Source organism: Hippopotamus amphibius, chromosome 13 (genome assembly GCF_030028045.1).
Source record: "Hippopotamus amphibius kiboko isolate mHipAmp2 chromosome 13, mHipAmp2.hap2, whole genome shotgun sequence".
NCBI classification, from domain to species: domain Eukaryota; kingdom Metazoa; phylum Chordata; class Mammalia; order Artiodactyla; family Hippopotamidae; genus Hippopotamus; species Hippopotamus amphibius.
In genome coordinates this window covers 77,301,034-77,314,111 of record NC_080198.1, presented here as the reverse complement: position 1 = coordinate 77,314,111, position 13,078 = coordinate 77,301,034, and positions in this window count along the sequence as shown.

Here is a 13,078-nt window from a genome sequence, read left to right as displayed (position 1 = left end):
TATTTCAATGTTTATAGCTATAATATTCTTGTCATTCACATTGAATGAAAATTAATGGAAATGTTTTTTTCTCTGAGTTTTTTAAAATAAAAAACCTGGATATAATTCTGATAGTAGCATGGTACCTCATATGTACAACAATAAACTGTGATAAGAAAAATGAAGTGTTTGGGCCTGGTGATTTTAGTTACCTTGTAATAAGTAGGCTTTTGTTTGATTGTGTTTGCCTGTGACAGAGTGGGAGGTGGTCACAGAACATAGATACCACTAATCCAGTTCAAAAGGTAGAGATGCATGGAAAACTTCCCAGGAGGAAATAAATTTATTTTTAATAATATGACCTTTAACATATTTTCTAATCAATGTTAGTAATTTTTTTTTTAGTTCTAATAGATATAAAACAGTTCCTAGCATCACTCATGAGACCAGAGAATAAGAGAGGCACACAGCTGTTACTTAACAGACTTGAGAACCTGAATAATTATAGCATTTCTTACTCCCAGTGCTCTGCTCCGCTCCTGACAAATCAGCTCCTTTAGTCTCTCTTTTATTAAAAATCTAAAAAAACAATCACTGCAAAAAAAAGGAGTTGGGAGAGTTGGACATTCATCTACATTTTCCAGGAAACTTTTTCTCTATTCCAGTTCCTTTCTATTTTAAACATCAGATTTTCTCATGTTGCTACCCACCATGTCAACATGCACCAGTTGATTCCTCATAGGGTTACCTCTCAGACACACAGTTCTCCAATCTAGAACACACCTGACTCCCAGTTTTCTAACTTTGCCATCCTATGTTCTATCTACTTCAGAACCAACTGGTGAGTGATTAATAAACCAACCTCATCAATGTTAGTGGCTTATAATGACTTATAATATTTTACTTTCCAGAGATATCAACACTGCATTTTCCAGGAGATATGTTTTAGGCTAACAGCTCACTAATAGGGAGGCACTGAACAGTTTAAATATTTTAGAATGAAGGGATTTCTCTATTTTCAAATTATACTCTATAGCTGAGTTCTGTTCTGCCAAAGCTGACTCTGCTTGACTACCACCTACAGCATAGCTACCACCTTCTTCTTGCCCACCCCACCCCAGGCACACATCCACCCATCCCCAAATAGTTGGCAGTCATGGAAAGAGCAATGAATACTTGTGGTGGATAATCCTTAAGAAATTATTTGTGTTGGCTTGAAATGTTTACTTTCTTTTCACTTACTTTACCTAAAAGCAAACTAAATTTCATAAGGTCAAGCCATAAATTTTAGCTTTGAGGATAAAAGCTAAAGACACAGTGTGACATTGATTCCATTCCCAAGAAAATCTAGAATCTACTTTGAGTAAACTTCTCACCTGTGGCCAAGGGCACCTAAGAGAATTTGAGGCCTATTTTCCCCACCCACTGCTACTACTAGTTCTTACTGTTTTTGTCCTCAACTTATTGTCTATATGGTTCTCGATATATTCAGTGCTCTTAACAAAAGTCACAAAAATTTATTCACTTATTTATTAGTATGTGAAATTTATTTCTTACCCTACCCTTCCACCTTCTTCCATTAATCCTGTAACTATCTTAATCTCTGACTTTCTATCATCTCTCAGTCCATTCCCAAAAGTTATATACACAAAGATTAATAAATCACTAAAACTGGAACCTGCTATATTTTCACCATCTTTCTTTTTAGAGAGAGAAGAATCATGAATAGTGTCAATAAGTGCTTAAGAAAGACATTCACTTGCCAGATTCAGGTAAAATATTTTACTTGCCTAGCAATCCCTTTCATGGAAGTCAAAGCAAATTTCACAAATTAAATACTCACAGCATAAAGTCTGCAAGATATTGTTAGGAAGAATGTATTTACCCACATTTTATCATACAGAAAACTGAATTAAACTGAATGAAATGTGAAACACTTCCAAAGCACATAGGATCTGTGACAAATCTTACATAAAACTGTCTATATCAAGCTGTTTCTTGGTTATGAGGGGATAAATTAAGTGCAGGAAATGCCTGCTGTCTGCATTGCTGATGCCAAAATGCTCTATTTCAAATCAATAACTGAAATGGAAAGCAGATCTTGCTCTTAAATATTATGCATAATTTATACAGTTGGATCAGAGAAGACCAGTCTTCTTTTCTCTATTTGGCAAATACTATTCTGAATCTGAATTTTTTCAGTTTCAACCACTTTAAACAGAAATGCAAGCTCAAAATGCTATTTACTCTTAGGGCTGTGGTGTATCTTTTCAGAACTTAATTTATGTCTTCAAAGCAAACAAAACTTTTAAAAGCCCACAAAACATATACTATCAAAAAAATAGGGTTTGCTTCGCATACAAATAAATTGAGAAACGTATAAGAAGTTAAAGATTCTAATTTTAAAAGCAATAAAAAGCCATGAAAATGTAATACTGACAAATTCTCATTCCCACCTATGACCAACTTGATAAAACCATATTGTTTCTATTCCCCAATTAATTACAAGGATGTCCTAAGTACAACTAGAACAGCAAACAGGATAGTTTGGACCAATACGGACATTGCTCCAATATCTGTTCTTAACCAAAATAACACTGGGTAAATCACCTTCCCTTTGGGAGCCTCAATTTCCTCATCCGTCAATGGAAGAAGTCAAATGTGATCATTGGGACCAGCTCTTCCCCTTGCTTTATTTTATCATCAGTTATTGTAACATGTGACTCTCCCTGTCTCTCACACATCCTGCCACAGGGCAGGAGCTGTGAATTATCTCGATGGTAAAGCTGGAAGCAGAAATAGGGCCTGACAAGAAGCACATGAAAAGCTGCTCAACATCACTAATTATTAGAGAAATGCAAATCAAAACTACAATGAGGTTACCACCTCACACCAGTTAGAATGGGCATCATCAAAAATCTACAAACAATAAATGCTGGAGAGGGTGTGGAGAAAAGGGAACCCTCTTGCATTGTTGGTGGGAATGTAAGTTGATACAGCCACTATGGAGAACAGGATGGAGGTTCCTTGAAAAACTAAAAATAGAACTACCATATGACCCAGCAATCCCACTACTGGGCATATATCCAGAGAAAACCATAATTGAAAAATACACATGCACCCCAATGTTCACTGCAGCACTATTTACAATAGCCAGGACATGGAAGCAACCTAAATGTCCATTAACAGATGAATGGATAAAGAAGATGTGGTACATATATACAATGGAATATTACTCAGCTGTAAAAAGGAATGAAATTGGGACATTTGTAGAGACATGGATGGACCTAGAGACTGTCATACAGAGCAAAGTAAGTCAGAAAGAGAAAAACAAATATCGTATATTATGCATATATGTGGAATATAGAAAAATGGTACAGATCAACCAGTTTGCAAGGCAGAAATAGAGACACAGATGTTGAGAACAAACATATGGACACCAAGAGGGGAAAGCAGGGAGGGTTGGGGTGGGATGAAATGGGAGACTGGGATTGCCATATATACATTACTGATAAGAAAAAAAAATCAAATTGTACACTTTAAATATGTGCAATTTATTGTATGTCAATCATATCTCAATAAAATCTCTTAAAACAAACATATAAAAGAAAAAGACACACACACATACACAAAAAAAGAAATGGGGCCTGAGGAGTTCAGCTGTTCCTCCCTCACTTCTCTTTGGAGAACACTCTGGTCTGCTTTGGGCCTGTGGTAAGTTCAGCAGAAATCTATGTTTAAGCACATTATTTAAAGCCACAAACATAAAACCAAAAGAACTAGAAACAAAAATAAGAATATAAAATGCTCTAAAAATTTAGGAAGGTGAGCATGAGCGTCAATGAGGAGCAAGGGTCGAAATGAGCCAAACATCTCGTCCTTCCTGTGGGAACCAGTGGATGCTGCTTAAAGTTCACAAACCAAGAAATTAAGGTAAACGATAGCTGGAATTATGAAGGTAATCAACACCACTTGGATAGAAATGGTAAAAGGGAGTTAGTTACCCTTGACAAATTGGGCTAGAGTGTGGGCCTAGGGAGAAATATTTGAATTTTTATTTCCAGGTGCATGTACTACTTTTATAACAATGAAAACAGCTACGATTGATCATTTAAAAAAATAATAATAACAAGTCTAAATATTCGGGCCCAACAGTACCCAGTCTGGTGAAAAGATCATAGAGGCAAGATTGCTGAGCAGCAGCTGGCTTTAGCATCAGATGTTGGATGTACTCAGGAGATTTACTAGTAAATAAGATCTCGGTGGTGGTGGTGCAGAGCCTTACTTAGTGCTGTAGAGCAGTGGCTCTAAAAGTATAGCCTGTGGACCTCTGGCAGACCCAAGTTCTCTCCAAGGAATCTTCAGGGTCAAAACTATTTTCATAATAATACCAATTTATCGTATTCCTTTGTCATTGTGTTGATATTTTCACTGATTTTTCAAGAGTAGTAATGGGTGAAACTGCTGGTGCTTTAACATAAATCAAGGCAGTAAGGTCAACCTGTCGTCGTAGTCATTATATGCTCCACCATCACACACTCCTTTACCAAGTCAGCTTCACTGAAGAGTACCCATGATGAAGCAGTAAGAATTATTAATACTATTCAGTTCCATCCCTTCACTACCTGTCTTTTTAATATTCTCTGTTTCAAAACGTGAAGCATGCCTGGAGCACCTCCGCTACACAATGAAGTAGATAGCTGTTTCAAGGAAAAGCATCTGAGCAATCGTTTAAGTTGCAAATTGAACTAGCTACTTTATTTTTTTATTCAATTTATTTAATCTGAAAAAAATAGCTACTTCATTCGCAGAACATCATTTCGACTTAAAAGAGTGACTGACAGGGAACTATGGTTATTCACACTTGAGTAATTGTCAGAGATTTTTTTGAAAATGAACAGAGTGAGCCTGTCACTTCAAGAAAAACAATTGACAGTATTTATTGCCAATGATAAAATTTGAGTTTTCAAGTGAAAATGAGAATTGTGTAGAACTTGTGTCTACTACTAGGAGCTTAACAAAAGGCTATTATTTAAATACTTTCTTTGATGAGACTGATGGTGATATTAACAAATATGATTTCCTAATATTATATATTGAAATGTTTGGAAGTTCTGCACAACTCAGTAAACCAGTATTTTCCAAATGATCCATGCATGAGGTTTCAAAACCATTATGCATAGTACAACCATTATAATAGTAAAAAACCCATTCTTAGGGCAAGGTAAACTAATAGTTTTTAATGTAGCAGAGTATGAAAAGCTCATTGACTTGGTTTCAGATTCCACATTACAAATGACCTTTAAAAAATAACACTTGTCAGGCTTCCTAGGTGGCGCAGTGGTTGAGAATCAGCCTGCCGATGCAGGGGACACGGGTTCGATCCCTGCTCCAGGAAGATCCCACATGCTGCAGAGCAACTAAGCCCGTGCGCCACAACTACTGAGCCTGAGCCTTAAAGCCCATGAGCCACAACTATTGAGCCCATGTGCTGCAACTACTGAAGCCCACACGCCTAGAGCCCACGCTCCACAAAAAGAGAAGCCACGGCAATGAGGCTTGCACCACAATGAAGAGTAGCCCCCACTCACCGCAACTAAAGAAAGCCCGCACACAGCAAAAAAGCCCCAACACAGCCAATAAAATAAATAAAATTAAATTAAAAAAACACTTGTCAAGTTTTCACATAGTATCATCAAAGAAAAATATCCACAATTACCTGAAAGGCTATAAATATACACGCCCCTTTCCCAAACACATATTCAGGTGAGCTTAGATTTTCTTCAGCAAAAACAACATATGAAAATAGATTAAATACAAAAATACAGATCAGAATCCAGCTGTCTTCTATTAAGCCAAGTATTAAAGAAATTCGCAAAAATGTGATACAATGCCACTCTTTTCACTAATTTTTTTTTGTTTTGGAAAATAGTTTTTTTTTTATTAAAACTATGATCTTATGGGTTTACTCTTGTTACTTTTAAATTAATTAGCATTTTTCAGTTCCTCAGTTTGAATTTCTAGTACAGTAAATATTGATAGATATAACCCTATAAACAAAAGCCATTTGGGGTCCTCAATAATTTTTTTTAAATGCAAAGGGATCCTGAGACCAAAAAGTGTGAGAACCACTGGCATAGGGGTTGAAAGTAATTTAAGTACCTAAAGCCAAAACCTACACCATAAGCAATAGACTAGAAAGAAAACAGATAGAAAACCAGACTATACCGCCTATCACCTTCCCATTCCACTCCCAGACTGGAAGTTGCCTGGTGGGAGAGGACAGAATACTGCAAAGGGAGAAGAGAGGTCAACATGGGTATGAGCTGCTTCTCCCCCTGCGCTTCCTCCTTGTTGCCCAAGTGAGTCCTAAAAACGACAGGGTGAGAGCTCTTCCTTAAGACTAAGGATCCAAGAGTGGAGAAAGCTGTGTCCTACTTCCCATCTGAAAGTCTGCCAAGCAGCAACCTCCTCTATGTGCTCTGCCCACCAATGGTATGGGAGCAAAATAGTAAAAGCAGGACCAGGTGCTCCAGGCATATGATCTAAGATTGTAGAGGTTCCACAGGGGTGCAGAAGACTAAGAATAGGCCTATTTAGATCCAAAGGGACTGGGCAGCTAAGACCAGGAGGACACCTGATGACTGCAGGGCGTGGGAAGAGCCCAGACCATGGAAGCCAGAAGCCACTTACCACAGACTGAACTTGATGCGATTCATCTAGCGCCAGCAGAAGACAGGTGATGGCTGAGGCCAAGGCATCACCCTCTCACCTCACATCCAAGACCACCTAGGGAATAAAGGAGAGAAGACGCCTGAATTTGACTGGGTGTTTCCAAAATAGAATTTAAAATCCCTAAAGGGATGAAACATGTCTAAAATGGAGACAGTTACTGAAAACTACAGAAAGCTACATTTCTGCCCAGGTTGTAGATTACGGAATTTATACCCACTCTACGAGCATTATATCCCAGGTTCAGTTAGCAGCAATGGAGACGCACGGAAAAAGAGCAAACAGCCCAGTCAAGAGTACTGATAGATGGCCTCAGTTAAGAAGAGCCAGTGGTAGGCATGGTGATTTACTAGGCATGAGTCCGCAGATGGAGCACATCTGCAGATTTTCGTCTCCCCACAAAATAATCTGTTCCATCCTGTGGCGGACACACCCCAGGAGTCATGCCCTTGTATAGTATTGCCTTGAGTGTGGGCTGAAACTGTGGACCTGCTAGGATGGTCGCTCTCTTGATTAGCACAGCCCACATTCAACCTGTCAAAAATCCTGTTGGCTCTATCTTCAGTTCTATCTAAAACCAACCAGTTCTCGCCAACTCTGCAGCTGCCGCCCTGCTCTGAGATAACATCATCTTTTTCCTGGATATCTGCCCTGCTTCCACCCGTGTCCTCTATCATCTGCTGTCAACTCAACACCCCAAATAACCGTCTTACAAATTAAGTCAGAGCACTGTTCTGTTAAAAAATCCTGCCGTAGCTCTCCTTTTCAGTCAGAGTTCGCGGTCTTACGTGACCTGACGTTCATTGCCTTTGAGACCTCAGTTCCCCTGTCCCCTCTCTCTCGTTCTGTGACAGCTGCACTGGCTGCCTTGCTATCTTAGAGCCTCTGTGCTGATGTTCCCTCAGATGCCCACATGGCTGGCTGCAGCGACTTATCTTGGTCCCTGCTCAAATATCATCTTTTTTAAAAAGCCAACACCAGTAACCTTATAGAAATTTCACCCTCCCCAGCCCTCCTGATTCCCATTACCCTGATCTAATTTTTGCTTTGCCATAGCACCTATAATCTTATAACTAACTATATAATTGACTGATTTTACTACATCTGTTGTCTTCTCCCACTCAAATAAGCTTCATGCAGCCAAGTGTATTTTTCTTTCCTCAATGTATCCCCAAATTATGTGCCTAGTCTCTGACATATAATAGGTGCTCAAAAAATACTTGTTGAATTAATTAATTAATTAGCAATAAATAACTGGAGAAGAAAAAAAGGCAATGGATGATAGTTTTAATGTGGCATAACTTCTTACCTTTATGTGTTAGAAAAAAGTATAACTTTTTACAAATCAGTAAATTTGATAAACAAAGATATATATTTCCCCTATCATGCAAAGACCTACAATGCTATGTCTCTCTTCTAAACAACAAAAAACAAGTGCAGACTTTAAGTAATAATGAATTCTTAATAAAGAACTAAAATTAGCAAAATAAATTTTAAATGTAAGACAAAAAAAAACCTCTAGGCTTTAAGTAGTGCTTTCTATTTGCCAGACTATTCGTGTAAATCACCTGAACAACAATACTAAAAGGAAGTTACTGCTAGCTTCCTTTACAGATGAAGAAACAGGTGTGGAAAGGACAGATAACTTTCCCAAAGTCATACAAGAAGCAAAGTCAAAAATGTGAAATTTGAACCCAGATTTAAATTTACCTTACACCTAGGATCATTCTTCCTCCTTTACAACACATACCAGTTAAGAATGGGGACCTGAGCCAGACTGCACTGAAATGCCAGCGCTAACCTTAGATCGTATTATTTCTCTGTGCCTCAATTTACTCATCTGTTAAATGGGGATTATAGTATATTCTCCTACACTTGTTGAGACAAAGAAAAGAGTTAATGAGCACTTCTAGGCTCAACAAACATTAGCTATTACCGTTATAATCATTATTATTGTTGTAATTACCTTAAGGAGGTAATAATGACAAATAATTGTAATTTTCAGAACCCCTTTAGTGTCTGTTCATTTCACATTTCCCTCCTTAGACCTTCTCAGTCATTACTGTTCAGTGCCCTAAAGAACAATGAGTATTCCAAAATTCTTATTGCTTTTATCAAAGGTACTGAATTCCAGTGATTTCTTTCAGGACTCTGCTGATTTCTAAGACTTACTATCCATTTGTATAAATTATCATACAAGTAAAAGGGTTTTATATTAAATAAATATAAAAGTCATTTCTCTGGTTCTAATTCTACTTGACTTTCTACAAATTTACTCAGATAGAATTATTAAATAACTACTAAACCATCTAACATACTAGATTGGAGTATTCCCACATGCCATCTGAAGTCTTTTATTTTCATTTAAAAAAAAAAGATTGTTAAGATTTTTCTAGATTCAGCTCAAGCTAAAATTTTTCAGAGAGCATTGTATGAGTCCTATTAGTTCTTTGAGGATCAAATAGAAATTAATCAATATAGTCCTTACAGTCTCATGAGGAATGTAAACCTCTAATACTGAGATTTAAAGATGGTGAAGATTTATTTCAATTACAAACATTGACTAATAGGGATCAGTTCCAAAGTTTGGCATAGTGACTTCCCTGGTGGCCCAGTGGTTAAGAATCCGCCTGCCAATGCAGGGGACATGGGTTTGGGCCCTGGTCCAGGTAGATCCCACATGCCACAGAGCAACTAAGCCGGTGTGCCACAACTACTGATCCTGTGCTGTGGCACCCACAAGCCACAATTACTGAGCCCATGTGTCACAACTACTGAAGCCCATGAGCCTAGAGCCCGTGCTTCTCAACAAGAGAAGCCACTGCAATGAGAAGCCTGTGCATCACAACAAAGAATAGCCCCTCCTCGCCACAACTAGAGACAGCCCGTGCACGGCAACAAAGACCCAATGCAGCCAAAAATAAATAAATAAATAATTCTTTTTAAAGTTTCTCATAAAATGTTCTCTGTAAAATGATTTCCATTACAACATTTGAAATATATTCCCACAGGAGGGGGCAAAAAAACCCTCAATTTAAAAGTTTTGGCAAAGACAGAGGTAAGATATGCCCCAAATCAAAAAACATTTTTGCTTTAAATATACTAACTGGCAACTTATTTTTCCTTTTGAACATGATGCATAATTTCCACAATTTTTTTTTCACGTTTACCATCCCAGCTTCCTTGTTCAATAAACATTCACATTCACAGACCAAGTACTGCTATAGGTAAGATGAATACAATTACATCCTTACCCTCTGGAAGATTGGGCAAAAATATTTCTCTTCTCCAATAGAATCACCATCTACTTTGATACACTCCAAATTAAAAATGTATCAACTTAAATACTTCAGACAATAGGAAATGAATCAAATCTCTACTTGATTAATTTAATATTTTAAAAATTTATACATCAAATTTGCATATAAAAAGGTGTGTGATATTTCAATTATATTCTTAGAATCTGCATCCGGGGAAAGTTGTTCCTTTTTAGTAGAATAGGTTTTCAATATTCAGTACTAATATTTATTACATAAAACTGGAGCCAGAGGGTAGGCTGGTAGAGCCATTGTATATCCTGACATTTTCATGTTATTATCCACACATTCATTTACACACTCATGTACAATAATCAATGACTGTAGGACTTCCTAGGTGGCACAGTGGTAAAGAATCTGCCTGCCAGTGCAGGGGACACAGGTTCGAGCCCTGCCCTGGGAAGACTCCACATGCCACAGAGCAACTGGGCCCGTGCACCACAACTATTGAGCCTGTGCTCTAGAGCCCATGAGCCACAACTACTGAGCCCATGTGCCACAACTATTGAAGCCCACGTGCCTAAGGCCTGTGCTCCACAACAAGAGAAGCCACTACAATGAGGAGCCTGCGCACCACAATGAAGAATAGACCCCGCTCACAGCAACTAGAGAAAGCCCATGTGCAGCAACGAAGACCCAACACAGCCAATAAATAAAAAAAATAAATAAATTTATTAAAAAAAATAAATAAATAAAATAAATAAATAAATGACTGTATTTAATTTTAACCTAGGGTTTCAAATTATTTTCCCATCTAGGTTACTACAGAATATTGAGTAGAGTTCCCTGTGCTATACAGTGGTTCCTTGTTGGTTATCTATTTTAAATATAGTAGTGTGTATATGTCAATAGATGTATGTATATGTATAATTGAATCACTTTGCTGTACATCTGAGACTAACATAACATTGTAAACCAACTTCTCCAATATAAAATAAATAAAAATTAAAAAAATAAAATCTAGGGTTAAACAGACTTAAATAATAGGGTAACAGCGCCACCTAGTGGCCTTATAAAAATTGGATGTTTCACATTTTCATTCCATTAAGTTTTGCATAAATATAAGCTTACCTTTTCACTGATATAGGTATTAATAATATTTAGTGCACTAGAGTAAATGTTTGACATCATGAAACATCTACAAAGTATATTATAGGGGAAAATAAAGAAAAACAAGTAAAGAGAACTTTAGTAAGTGGTCATTTTTGACTTATGTTAATATGTCCAGTATAAAATATTAGATCTAATATTAGTTTATAAATAGTATAAAACAGTAATAAGATCTTCACTTTAATGTACTATGTTTCTATACTATGTATTAAATAATCTTTTGCATAAAGGCATGCAAGCCAAAAAAAAACCTTTTAAGGCCTTATTAGTAAATAGATTAAACCAAAGATCAAGGATGGCAAGTTGTCTGAGAAGGGAAGAAAGAAAAAGCCAAGTTTCAAGATGTTAAATATTTAGTGAAACATGAATGCAACATCTCACCAACATGCACATTCCTATGACCGAGGCAAGCAATCACTCTTGAGGTGATGGAGGCCAATTTAAGATCACCGAACACCTGGCGACTCCACAGTTTGTCGTGCTAAGCCTAAGAGGCTCAGCAGGTTGCTGGCTAAACCTCCCAATAAATATACGTGTTATAGCTATTTCATGAAGTCATTTACTCTGACCCCAGCTCTGAAATTTGACTCACCACTACCTCAAAACGCATTAATCCTACTTACATTTTCAGTGTCCCTCACTCTGCTCACGTGTTATCATCCCTCGTCATGTAGCTTAGATTCCATGGCAAAGCAAATCAACAATCTCTCCCACACATATGTTCCCTTTCCCTTCTTTCACTTTGTTTACTTTCTGGGCAAACCCCAACCTTGATTATTTCCAACTCTGTCTGCTTTACACCTACACCTTGGTGTGGAGAAAATATACAATCATGCTATTTTTTTATTTAAATGAATTTAAATTCATTATGAGAACTGAAGTGGGCCCCTAATGTGGCCCAAGAATCCTACCACATTTCCTAGTCTATTCAAACTATCTCCTAACTATACCTTCTTCTCTCACCTCAAATACCCAACACTACCTCCTTCATCCTCACACTCAGTTGATTACCTTGCTTTCTATTACTCTGAAAAAAGAAAAATTAATAGACCTTTCAAAAGTTCACACCACCACATCACTCACCTACCCGTATCTATACCCTGATACTCCTGCTTCAGTGGATGAACTGCGTGAACTACCATTTAGGCTAACTCCTACTTTGTGCACAAAATCCTTCCTCATCAACCAAGAAATTCACCAACTCTCTCTTGCATAGTCAGTTTTTTCATTTCTACTGCATGTTTCCCATCAATACAAACACACTTTACATTCTCCCATGCTTAAAAAATAACCCACACTTGATCCTACATCCCTTTGAGATACCACCCCATTTCTCGTCCTCTTTATAGTATAACTCCTCAGATGAGTCATCCAAATCCATTGTCACCAACGCTGCTCTTCCCATTCTCTCTGAAACTATTCCTTTTTTAAAATTTATTGAAGTATAGTTGATTTACAATGTTGTGTTAGTTTCTGGTGTACAGCAAAGTAATTCAGTTACATACATATATTTTTCTTTTTCACGTTCCATTATGGTTTATTACAGGGTATTGAATATAGCTCCCTGTGCTATACAGTAGGACCTTGCTGTTTATCCATTCTATTTATAGTAGTTTGCAGTTTGCATCTTCTAATCCCAAATTCCCAATCCATCCCTCCACTGCTCCACCACCACCCTCCTTGGCAACCACAAGTCTGTTCTCTCTGTCTGTAAGTCAGTTTCTGCCTGAAGTTATTCTTAACAAGGTCCCAAATGACCTCCACACAGCAAATCTAATAGTCATTTCTCATCTCCCATCTTTCTTGTACCATGGACAGTTGACCACTCCCTCTTATTTGAAAACCTTTCTTCTTGACTTTCGTGATACTACACTTCTCGTTCCCTCACTTCTCTGTCTCCTTGGCTGGTTCCTGGTATTTTCCTGTGGTCATGCCCAAGG